The sequence below is a fragment of the Bidens hawaiensis genome, unplaced genomic scaffold (genome assembly GCF_021521415.1).
Source record: "Bidens hawaiensis isolate Kalapana, Puna unplaced genomic scaffold, B.hawaiensis_p1.1 tig00014849_1, whole genome shotgun sequence".
NCBI lineage: Eukaryota > Viridiplantae > Streptophyta > Magnoliopsida > Asterales > Asteraceae > Bidens > Bidens hawaiensis.
The window spans coordinates 265,780-279,161 of record NW_027492314.1 but is presented as its reverse complement, the minus strand read 5'-3'; positions in this window follow the sequence as shown (position 1 = coordinate 279,161).

Below are 13,382 nucleotides of genomic sequence, written 5' to 3'. Positions count from 1 at the left end.
CCTGGAACCTTTTCTTGGTTGCTTAAAACACCTTATAACTTCAAGAACACTTCAAGAACTTGGTTTATGGATTTGGGAGTGATAATACGATGTTGGATATGTTTTGAAACATGCATGGGATCCCTATTTAAAGCCGAAAGCTCCTGCACATGCACCTTTATTCGTTTGACACGTTATGACTTGAGTTGTTAAATCTTTGCTGGCTCAGCATTGAGACGAACCGTCAAATGATGAGACAGTCCATCTCATCCTTTCTTCGGGGACACGACAAATTTGAGACGGGGTGTCTCAAAATTGTAGGCGGGTTAGATAGTCTGATGGTCGAGTATATTTCCTATATTGTATTATATTGATTTGTTCATTTTAGTTTAAATATCGTTTGAACTTTGTTACTTTAAATATGTTTATGTGTTTCAGGTCTTTGGACGTTATGGACGCTTATTGATGCTATTTGCGAGCTTGGAATGATGATTTAGAGGAGTGTAATTGATCGGCAGGCGGTTCGAGGCATAAAATAAGAAAAAAGCTAAAAAAACCCCTGCCAAGAAGGCCTTTCGTGTGTAACACCCCGGCTTAGGCGGAAACATCTAAGTGTGACGTACATATTGCTCAAAACACATTTTACACTATTAAGTGACAATATTATTATTAATTAATTTAAAACATCACATACACAAGTTTGAAAGTAAGAAAATACAAGGAAATAAAAACAACTAGCGACTTGCATCTCGATATGTTATTTTGATAACCTAAGTACTAATTTCTCTTCCTTTTCTTCAATCTCTAATGACTTTACCTATAGCATGTATAAAAAATAAAGTCAACTAACAAGTAGTTGGTAAAAATCACACAAGTTTTGATATGTGCGTAACAAAAAATCATACAATTCCATGAACACGTGTAAATCGTGCAAGTAAGGTCCTTTCGAGTTGGTAACCAACGTGCTCAGATAAATCGCATGCAAGGTCCTTTTCAGTTGGTAACAACTAACGTACTTGGATCGAGGGTCCCTTTTCACTCATAACTCGACGATCCTGAGTGCACCGGGGGGAGGGGGCGTATGATCATACTTATCGCTAGAAATTGAAGTTGAAATTGAAGCAAGTAATCAAGTAAACACACAAGTCCATGATACGAATTGTAATTTGAAAATGAATAACTAAGCAATTGATTTTAATAAGGTATACATGATACCCTCAAAGTATAAAAACATTAAAATTGGGATATATGAAACTCATCTTGAAAATGAGAATGATAGTTTGAACAAGTCGAACAAATGATGCGAAGAATCACAGTGGATTATCCTAAACAAGTAACTATGTATGCTAGATTTTAACAACGAGTCTAAACGGAAACGAAACTTACGGCAAATGGGGACTTAGAGATTTTTGACTAAAAATGAGTTTAACAAAAATGAATTAAAGTTTACATTAATCATTTGATATTTATTAGTTGAATAATGATTTGTAAATGCATAATTATAACTTATTAATATAAGCTTAAATAACAAGATTAAAAACAATTTATGATTAAATGTTTTGTTTTATTTTAGTTACATAATAAATTAATTTACTAATTAATTACTTTAAAGACTTTTCATGATTTATTTTAAAGAAATTATACTATTATTTTATAGGTTGAACAATAATAATTAATTTTCTCAATTAATTATTTAGAGATATCAAGTATATTAGTTCTATTATAAGAAATATTTAAAAAGTTTTTTTTATAAATCAACTTATTTAAAAGAAAGCCTGTAAAAGTTTATGATAATTATTGTATCAAAAGATTGAGATAAATATTCATGCTTATTCTTACAAAATAATTATGTTTGATCTAAGATTTAAAAAAATCAAACTGTTTATCTTGTATATCCATGATCATAATGATTCTTAAAACCAAAATATAAGATTTTTATGATAAAACCATGATCATGAAGAACAACTTATAAACAAGTACGAGCATTCAAAGTAAAATCAAAACAAAAGCTATAAAATGCATGAAATGGTAAAATTTACTTGTTAGTGCTCTTAACCTTAAGAAAAGAATGTATTGAGGTGAGAAAATTATGGAGGATTAGTCTTATTTTTATAGTGAAATTGTAGAGTTGTCATATTTATAGAATTTATTGAACTTAATTATGTTTAATATAAAACAAAAATTAAAATGGTTTAAAAGGTTTCAAAGTGTTTAACTCTTTCAATAAATTTATTTAATTAAAACCTTCATTGGTTTATTTTTATTAGTTAAAAAAAACAACACATGAAAATATGGTAATAATAATAATCCAAAAATAATTCTAGTGATTTGCATGGGAAAAGTTAATGAATAAATTTTCTTGATTATGAATGCTTTAAATGATCATGCAATACTTATAAGGGTGACGAAAAATATAATTGCATAGAAATGATCAGATAAAATACATGAAACGAAAATTGAGATTAATTAATAACATTATAAAATATATATATATAAATAAAACAAAACCAAAAATTTAAAACGGGTTGGGTTTTCGGGTTTGAAAATTAACGAATGTTACATTGCGCTACGCGAAAGGATGGAGGATTGATTCTTCAGGCTATGCGAAGAATCCAAAAGAGAGGACCGACTATTTTGTCCTTCACGCTACACGAAGGACCAAGACGTAAGAGTTTCGCGCTACGCGAAATTACCCAAAAACGGGAAATTAACCTAAATTATATTAAAACACTTTTCAGCCTCTGATGTGCTAAAAGTAGTTTAATAATTATTAACTAATTTAACTAAAAATAAACACTAAGTAATACTCTAGACTCTCTAAAACTCGACTAAACTACTAACCGGCAAGTGAACCGATCGATTCTAGTAAAGCTAAGTAAGTCCGGATATCGAACCCGCAAGACTGTTTTAATTACGTAAACTTGCTAAATTAGACTTAACTACAGACACGACTATTTATTTATTATTTTTTTAAAGGGGGCTTTACTAATAAACTAATTTAAACTAATTAAGGAAACTAAAGACGACTAAACTTAGAAGTTGGACTTAATTCTGACGATGATGAACAACCACCTAGGCTAGAATCCCCTAAGTTTCAGTTATCTATTAACCGGGAGGATATTTAGTTATGGAACTGGGATCGTAAAATAGACGCTTAAGAGAAAACCCGAACAGGACCCCTGACCCTTCTTAAGAGACACCTATGGGTTTTTAATAAGTTTTAACGCACACCAGTATTAAAAATCAAGTTTCCTTACGGTTACCTAATTAATTACAAACTAGTTCCTTTATACGAAATCCTCCCTTACAGCGCGGAAATCAAAGGCAGTATAATATATTCAATTGACTCGATAGACAAAGTTAATCAATCAAACCTAGACGGACTCCATACGAAGAACTAAATCTAGTAATCCTGATCAACAAAGACCTATCAATAACCTAGCACCTTACAGCTATTTAGGTTAGCAGCACACTTAGGCTTATTTGATTAAATAATATTATTCCTATGATCTTATTCGAAATCAATCATAAAATAGTCAAAAACACAAAGTAGATGACCTAATAGCAACCTATCATAATGACAAACAATAATCAAGGCAACTATGGAATAATAAAACTTAATTAAACATCCTCAAGCACACATACACATCAACTCAATATAATTAAACCTTTTACTAGTTCATAAAACCATAAGATAAATAAATCCCAAGTCAAAATCAAACATTAACAAAAGTTCATCATAAGCCTAGGCGGTCTAAGGGTTTAACCAACAACCATACTCAAGAACAAAAGAAAATAAATAGGTTCAAACAATAAATTCATGACGAAAATAATAAATTCAAACCAAATAATAAGGAAGTTTAGATAAGTAGGTGTTGAACCCGAATGCTCTCTGCTCGAACCAAAGTGTTTTCCCTTGTGGCTGCCAATTCTCTTGTTAAAACTCCAATAGAGGCCGATCCCCCAATCTCCTTCTTTTTCTTTCTTTCAGCCGTAACTCCTCTTGTAATAAGGTTCTCCCCCTTTTGACTTAATTCTGGTGGGCCCTCATGTATGTATAACTTGCCATCCTTGCTTCATAAATTCAACCTTAATTCATATATGAACCGACATAGGTCGGTTCAACTATAACCCAAGAACCATGCTTATAGGCCAATCTCAATTAATTTCATTTAATCAGATATGTAGCACAAGTAATTTTAAGTTGGGGCCCATGGACAATATAATTTCCTTCCTGTAACTCAACACCAACCAAAAATATTAGTTATTTCTTTTTAGTTTCATTCTATTTTTATTTTAATAATTGTTTTGGTGTGAATTAATTTACGTGATTACTAAATGGGTAAACATGGTTTGAAATTTCGTCTTATACCCATTAGTATCTCCTGGTCTTGTATTTTGTATGATTGTACTATTTTGATATCTATATTACAAATTATAAAACGGCCAATAGTATTTATTTACTTAGTCGATTTACTCGTTTTAGCTCATTGTTTCTTTAAACCTTAAAAATCCACATCTGAGTCAGCCAAGAATAATATTCAATAAAAACCTAGCTCAAGGCACTTAAAAGTGTAAGAAATATTTATATAATAATATGCATATTTTTTTACCACATTAGCCTCCATTCAAGTTATCCTCCATTCCAGCAGCTGTAGAAGAACCCTATGGCGATTTTGTATCATCTTGGAGCTCTCGGTTCGTCCAATCGGTCCATGCTTCCATCCTTTCATTAGATAAGAGAGTTAATCGTTATGCTGATGTTAGGCTAAAAACCTTTCTGATCACTTTATGCTAGGGTTTTGTGTAAAATGATTATGATCGGATTGTATGTGTTTCATTGATTAATAGCTTGACTGAATACATTATTTTATCTTGCTTTGCTTTCGTAAATGATTGTTTTAACAATTTGTGTTTTGATTATCATATCTTGCATCAATTTTTCGGTTGTGTTTATTAGCATTTAGGACTAGGTTTTTATAACCATTGATCCGATAACCGTTAGTCATTGTTTAACAACTAGTCTTCATAATATAAACTGGTAATTGGGTATATCGCGTTCAGTTGTGTCAACAATTCGGATAGGGTTCTGTTTGCCATCACAACCAAACTACTAGGTCTAGTAATTACTGCACAGTCAACCTAAAAGAATCTGTGACCAGTTTGTTAGCACATTACCTGAACCCGAAGTGAATCACTCTCTTCTCAATATTGTTTACGAACTCTAAAAGTATTCGTTTGTTTTCAATCAGCATCTTTCAAAACTGCTTGACATTGTCTGTTCGTTTAGTTAATTAGTATTGAGTCATGAGTCAAACTAGTACTTTCCTCTGATTTCCTGTGGAGACGACCTTACTTACCCGTACTAGTTATAGGTATTTAAGTTTCATAAATACTTGTTTTTGATTAGAGGACGACATCTACATCACGTCCCATCTTAAAAAATATCTTAAACAAATAAGGCATGCTTGATATGGTACGTATAACGGATGAGACGATCTTTCTCATTCCAAATTAGGTTAAATTACAGTTTAGTCCCTGAACTTCAACTTTGTCAAAATGACCAAGTGGTTCTTTAACTTCCAGAGTTGACAAAATTGACCTGAAAGTTTTGGGATGTTACATGCAACAATCTCTTTACCCGCTCCATCACTATAGCAATTCACCCTTAATATTATGTTGAGTTTACATATCCAATTTGAGACCGATCTGCATTTGAACAAAATTACGAAAAGAAAAAAAAACCTAATTCCTTAAACAAGAAGCTCCCGATCTGGTCATATCTCGATGTGGTGCGACCGACATGTATTTGGTTCAATCTAACTAGAAATCTGTTGCAGCTTTGATAGCTAAATACGGGAAACGCCAAATTTGATGCACATAACAAATATATTACTTTTGGATTTTTTTTAATTATATACTAACTGCTAATGCAAAATTTTTAGAAGAACTTATATTTATATACACACATACATATTAGTTAAGGTTGATTTTTTATGTTTTTTATATTTTTTTCTTATGAGTTAGTCATTTCAACTAGTTTAGTTCAAAATATTTTTAATAAATAGAGTAATTTTGTTCATTTCATAAAAGCTAAATTTTTTAATAGAGTCAGTGTTATAATAAAACCATAATAACTCAAATTGATGAAGGTTTCAGTTTTATAGTAAACTAGTTGAAATTGTCAAATTACATAGACGAAAAATTACTTTAGCTCTAAACTAGGCTATTGACCCGCGTATGACACAGGTGGAAATATAGAAATCGTCTAACAAACATATATAATTTTAAATGACAAGATAATTTGTGGTATATTTTTGAGGACGACAACATGATATTGATTGCGTACGTAACTTAAATACGCAAATAAATGTAATGTAAAATCATTAAAACATGAAAAACCTATAAAAACATATATATAAACATATATATTTCACAAATAAATATTGTAATAAATACTACAAACACATAGAACTAAAAGTTAACAAGATGTTTGGGTTTGTTTAATATCAAAAAATTAACTTATAAATATTTATAATAAATATTGTAATATTGACTTATTACTTATTAAAAAGTTAAAAAGATGTTTGGGTTTGCTTAATGTGTGAGAGGAAAAGTTTCATAAGCCACAAGGTTGTAACTTATGACTTTTTCATAAGCCATGAGGAGGTAAAAATAAGAAATCCCAAACAACCCCATAATATAGAACTTAAGGACCCGTGTACGACACAGACAAAAATATAAAAATCTGTCATGCAAACAGAAAATATCACTATATGGATTAAAATGTCCATTTTATATAGAAAATATCCAACCTGTAGCAATTTCAATGGGGAAGAACCAATCCCAATCAGGCTTATAAAGAACCCTAAACAAAAATAGCCAAAAATAATAATATAGTAAAGATACATTACTTATGAGAGTCTTGGTGAAAAAAATTATTATCACCAAGTCAGTATTACATAATTATTAAGCAGTGTGTAAATGACCAAATTAGTAAATTAAGAAATCAACTAAGCAAATTGATGGTGGCAAGAGTTGTTAATGTAATAAGAGAAAACATGGTTAAGCAGAAAAATCATTAAACTTTTAATATCTAGAAACCTGGAATCATATCCTCATCTTCTCTAACATCTTCAATTCTATAAATTTCAGTCAGGTACTACCATCCTTAATTTGTGAAATTCCACCTTTATTGGCATCCTTCGCAATAATAAGGCCTGAATACACAACCCAGCGAAAACTTTTGCGTTTGATCGACTTTAAAATTGCTCAAACTTTTGGAACATGAATCGTTTTTTTCTTCGATTGAAATGAGCAGCAAGAAAAAACCGGAGAAGGGGGTTGAGATCGAAGGTCGTGTATATCGATTGAAAATGATTGTTGCTTCTTGAATCGCAGATCTGCAACATGATGATCCGTTACAAAAAACTGAAAAAGCATAACTTTGATAGGGTTACGGGAATAATTGGGTCATAATAACTATTAACTATTGAAACGGTCCTTGTATAATCTCTTAAAAGGAATATGATTTATTTTTGATTTATTATATTACTTAGAAATTCTAGAAATGAAAGTTATAAATGGAAAGAAACTTACTTGGACCTCTAGAAAAAGGCCAAGTGTTCATATAAGATGTTGCTTTAATAGAGACACTAGCTTTTGAACCCGTGTATTACACGAGATTTATCAAACGATAAAAATAAAAAAAGACCCTTTATTTCAATTGTGATTCTCAAAATACTTATAAATTAATTTAATGTAGACTTAAATAAAAAACAAATGGGTTAACAAAATTTACTAAAATAACATGGTTTTGGAAATGCCGGGTGTGGATTTGCAAGAAATTTAAAAAATGTGCTGAAGTTGCATAGTTTGTCAAACTTCAGGTATGAAAATGACACTATGTTATAAAATCCACGCTATGTTATAACACGCTTAACAAAATGATTTTGACTCATGACCTATAGATAGCTAGAATTAATGAGATGAGAGATTAGAAATTAGAAGAAATATAAGCTTGACACCTAAGCTTTAGCATTTTCTTTTATTAGTATTGTAAGATAGATAATTTTATAATGTCAGATTTGTATATAAATTATTTATAAGCAATTAATAAAATAGCCTGACTTAATTTTTGAGTAAAGTGCTAAAATCGTCCCTGAGGTTTGATTAATAATGCGAATTTCGTCCAAAAAGTTTTGTTTTTGCATATGAACCATTGAGGTTTCTCATTTCCTGTCAATTACGCCCAAAAATGTTAACTATGTTAATTATAACCGTTAACTCAAGGGCAAAACAGTGTTTTAAGTTTGTTATTCTTTTAGTAGTAAAGTGCTATTTTCGTCCTTGTTGTTTGGCAAATAATGCGAATTTAGTCCAAAAAGTTTATTTTTTTCATATAACCCTCCACGTTTTCCAATTCTTGCCAATTACATCCAAATCACTAACTTCGATAAATTTAATCGTTAAGTCAGGGGTAGACATGTCTTTTCACTATTTCTTTATTATATGAGTAAAGTGCCAAAATCGTCCATAAGGTTTGGTCATATTTGCGAATTTCGTCCAAAAATATTTTTTTTCGCAAGTAGACCCTTGATTTTTCCCAACCGTTGCCAATTTCGTCCAAATTGTTAACTCGGTCTAAATTCAACGTTAACTCAGTGGTGTTACTGTCCTTTTACATATTTGTTTACATTGTTATTATTATGTGTTTGTTTGATGACATATATTAGGGATGAGCTCGGTAACGTACCATACCGACCGGTACCGAAAATTCCGACCCTGAAAATCGCAAATGTTTGGTACCGGTACCGAAATGTTCGGTTCGGTACCGATATTTGAGGTAAAATTCGGGAAATTCCGGTACCGTACCGTACCGGTCCCGAAAACTCAAAAATTTGGTACCGATTCGGTACCAACGGTATCAAATCGGTACCGATTTCGGTACCGGTACCAATGGGTGCCGGGTACCGACTTTGCTCATCCCTAACATATATAACATTTCGCGATTCCTATGCTTGAATCCAATATATTATCCGTTTGTTTATTCTTCTTTATTTTTAGTCATATAAGGGGTTTAGCTTAGCGTAATAATAATAACAATGTAAACAAATATGTAAAAGGATAGTAACATCCCTGAGTTAACGTTGAATTTAGACCGAGTTAACAATTTGGACGAAATTGGCAACGGTTGGGATAAATCGAGGGTCTACTTGTGAAAAAAATATTTTTGGACGAAATTCGCAAATATGACCAAACCTCAGGGTCGATTTTGACACTTTACTCATATAATAAAGAAATAGTGAAAAAACATGTCTACCACTGACTTAACGATCAAATTTAACGAGGTTAGTGATTTGGATGTAATTGGCAATAATTGGGAAACATAGAAGGTCCATATACAAAAAATAAACTTTTTGGACTAAATTCGCATTATTTGACAAACTACAAGGACGAAAATGACTCTTTACTCCTTAATTTTTTAATGAACGGCAACGAAATGTTACAACCGGTAACAATCACAAGCTAGGAGCTATGTAGTTAAAAGTATTAAAAACTACACGACAATTCAAGAGTGAGAATATTTGTCCAGTTTTAATCTAGAAAATCAGTGCCTTCTTTATTTCCTTCGCTGTATTTTCAGTTGAATTTCTGTTTTTATTAATTATAAAAAATTAAATTTGAGTAAATTGTAAAGTACTTACGTCCTATTTCCTTCATGTTTGTGCTAAATATTATATTATGCCATTTACCTTCAATAAGTGCAGTGATTATCCCTTAGCTTCAACACTTGGCGCAATAGATTCGCCCTTTTCACTAACAAAAGTTAGATATTTTTGTTAATATAAGGAAAAATTTCTAAAATAGCCTTAGTTTGTAAATAGATTTCAGTTTTGTCCCATAAATTTAAGAATTTCAGAAATGGTCCTCTCTAACTCATTTTTGACAATGTGTTAGGAAATCTAACACGACTTTGACGGCATGTTAGCATAACACATCGTCAAAGACGCGTTAGATTTCCTAACACATGGTTAAAAACGCTAACGTGTCGTCAAAGACGCGTTAGATTTCCTAACACATGATTAAAGATGAGTTAGGCTTTCAAACACATAGTCAAAGATATATTAGCATCAAACGCATAGTCAAAGATATGTTTGCTTTTTGTTTGTTATTTTTTAATATTATATTTTTATAACTAGTTTTACTTATATTTGTTTTTCTTTTATAACTTTTAATATATAAAATTTTATATTATTTCGAATATACCGACGAGAAATCTTTGCTTTTATCTACGGACTAACATAAATTTTATTTAAAACCGAGCGGGGTCAAAGTTTATTGAACATTTCGATATTGATTTGGCACGACTCGAATTTGAGTAAGTTTATGTCGGTCAGTAGGTAAAAGTAAGCATGTCTCGTCGGTATATTCGAAATAATATAAAACTTTTATATATTAAAAGTTATAAAAGAAAAACTAGTTATAAAAATATAATATTAAAAAAAAAAAAACAAAAAGCTAACGTATCTTTGACTATGCGTTTGATGCTAACATATTTTTGACTACGTGTTTAGAGGCCTAACTCATCTTTAACCATGTGCTAAGAAATCTAGCGCGTATTTGACGACGTGTTAGCGTCTTTAACCGTGTGTTAGGAAATCTAACGCGTCTTTGACGACGTGTTATGTTGATATGTCGTCAAAGACGTGTTAGATTTCCTAACACACGGTCAAAGATAAGTTAGAGAGGGCTATTTTTAGAATTCTTAAATTTATAGGACAAAACTGCAATCTATTTTCAAAATAAGGGTGCTTTGGGAATTTTCCATAAATCTTATCATGTATGATGGCTAATTTCTTTTTATTTTCTGGTTTTTCACCGACTTCTGTAAATCCCCTTATTAATTTGTATATATGTTTTGCATGCTTCTGTTTGCGACCAAAACATGTGACCTTGATCTCATCACGCCAACTGGCAAACATTAGTCTTCATCTTTATCAGTATACCTAACATCTACAATTAAAAATTCAAATTTATATACTTAAATTAATAATATTCATTTCACATGTTATCTAGATATGTTATTTTGATTTTCTAGAAAGATATTACTTTAAAAGTTAGATGTAAGAGCATTCTCATCTTATGTTCTTAAATTATGGGTATGTTTGGGAAAAAGATTTTAGGAGCTATAATTTCATACTTTTAAAAACAAGCTCATTCTTAATAAAAAGCTTCATTTGGTTGAAGAATATTCAATCTTTTAAGTTTGAAGAAAAAGTTAGTAACTTTTACATTTGAATTTACAAATTTAGTATTTGAACTTTCATAAATTTTTGTAAATTTATATAATAATTACATATTTTACCCTTATCCAAAACTAACTACCCCCATTACTGTTTAAAAGACCATAACTTTTCACACATTAATGTTTTTTTAAACAAAAAACATCATAAAAAAAACATTTTATTCTCTTTAATTTTAGTATGATATTGTTATATTTCTTTAACTTAAAAAAATTAGTGTACTACATGATTATCGGTTGTGATTGGCAACAAGTCGAGTCAGACGAGCTCAGGTCATGTGTAAGACCAAATTAGGGTCGGAACGAGTCGATACGAAAAGGGTTAATTTAGTTCGGTTCATGTCGGTACGGTTTTGAGTCGAAAGAGGCCATATCAGAATATGCTTCAGATTAAAAGGGTGTTGGGTCAGAAAGGGTTTCAGATCAAAAGATGTTGGTTTAAAAAGTTATTTGTTTGAAATTACTTTATATTTGAGCTTTGTTTCTTTTTCACCACCGGTTACACGCTTATTGCCTTTGCATGAATTACACGTCTGCATTCGGGTTATGCGTGCACTATTACCAAGTGAATCACGTACTGACACGGATTATGCGGTTGATTAGGTTGCGCGCGCACTCCGCGGGCACCCAATTAGTTTTATTAAAAACTCCATCTACTCTGTCAAACACCTAAATATATCTAAAAGGCTACAGCTAACAGCTACCAGATACAGTTACCGGCTTGCAGATTCCACCCACCAGCCACCAGCTTCCAGCTAACAGTCATCAGCTAGTTTTGCCAAACATACCCTATATGTGGGAAGTTTGCAAATTATAGGGTAGGGTTGTGAATGTAAATTATAGGGTGAAAATAGAATTTGTAAAGATTTTTTATAAATTTGGGGAAACTTTATTTGCATATATTTATTTTTTAGTATTTGTTGTATTGGTTGTGGGTAGAGAAGAGAGAAAACCGTAATGATAAAAGTATAAAAAAATATTATTTAATTGAACAAGAGAGAAAAATGTAGTGTTTTTTAGTGTAATTATAAAGATAATGATGAAGGATGGGATGGAAATGTTCTAAACAACAAATTTAGGACACGAAACCAAATTATGTAAATTGGTGAAGAAAAATCCAGAATAGAAAGTGTACTACGAAAATGTGTTTGTAACATGATTCTCATTTAAAATGATTTGAATCACAATTTATTTAAAGCATCGTCAATGCTATTTGGTGAAAGAAATTTGTGGGCTGACATGAATGAGAGAGCGAGTTGGGAACCGGATGCGTAATATGTTACATAATGAGATGGAGTTCACACATTTGAAAACAGACTTTCTCAGACACTCATGCGATGAATGTGAGAGAGGCAGTAGAAAGGAAATGTTTTTGACTGTTGGGAATACGTGTACAGAAAGAGATTCCGGTGGTTGATGGAGTCGTTGAGGACCATTAAGGAAGAAGACGATGATGATTCCGATGACAAGGAAGGCAAGCGCTCAAGGTAGTTGTTTTGTTCATTTTTTTTTTGGTTTGGTTTTGTTAAATTAAATTCCATTTTGTGGTTTTGTTAGGGTGTTTGGATTTGGGAATTGGAATTGGGCATGCCAAAACACCCTTTTATGTAATATTGGATATTCAAGATTTTATAACAAATTATAAATTTAACATGCAATCATCGTTTGTCTCAAATCTCATTTGTCTTGAATCTTTAATTAATGAAGGTCTAGTTACCTATGTTTCTAAACGTGTAATTTACTTTTTATTAAAAAAAGAAAAAAAAATGGTTTAGAGTGTTTAAAAGGAGTGACGTTAACAATTAAAATAATTAAACATAAAAATAAGGTGGTAATACATAATCTTTATATTATGTATAACTAGATTTTATCCTCCGTATTACGATGGTTGTTTTACATTATTCGTTTTTAATATTTATATATATGTATATTTGGATTTTAATTTTATTTATTGTAAAAAGTTAATAATTAATATACTTGAGGTTTGATGATAAAATGATTTCACAAATAAATGATATGTTATAATCCGGTTTAAAAGCTATCTGAGTTTGGTGATACCCATTACCCTTTTATTTTTTTTATTATAAAATTGTTTCTT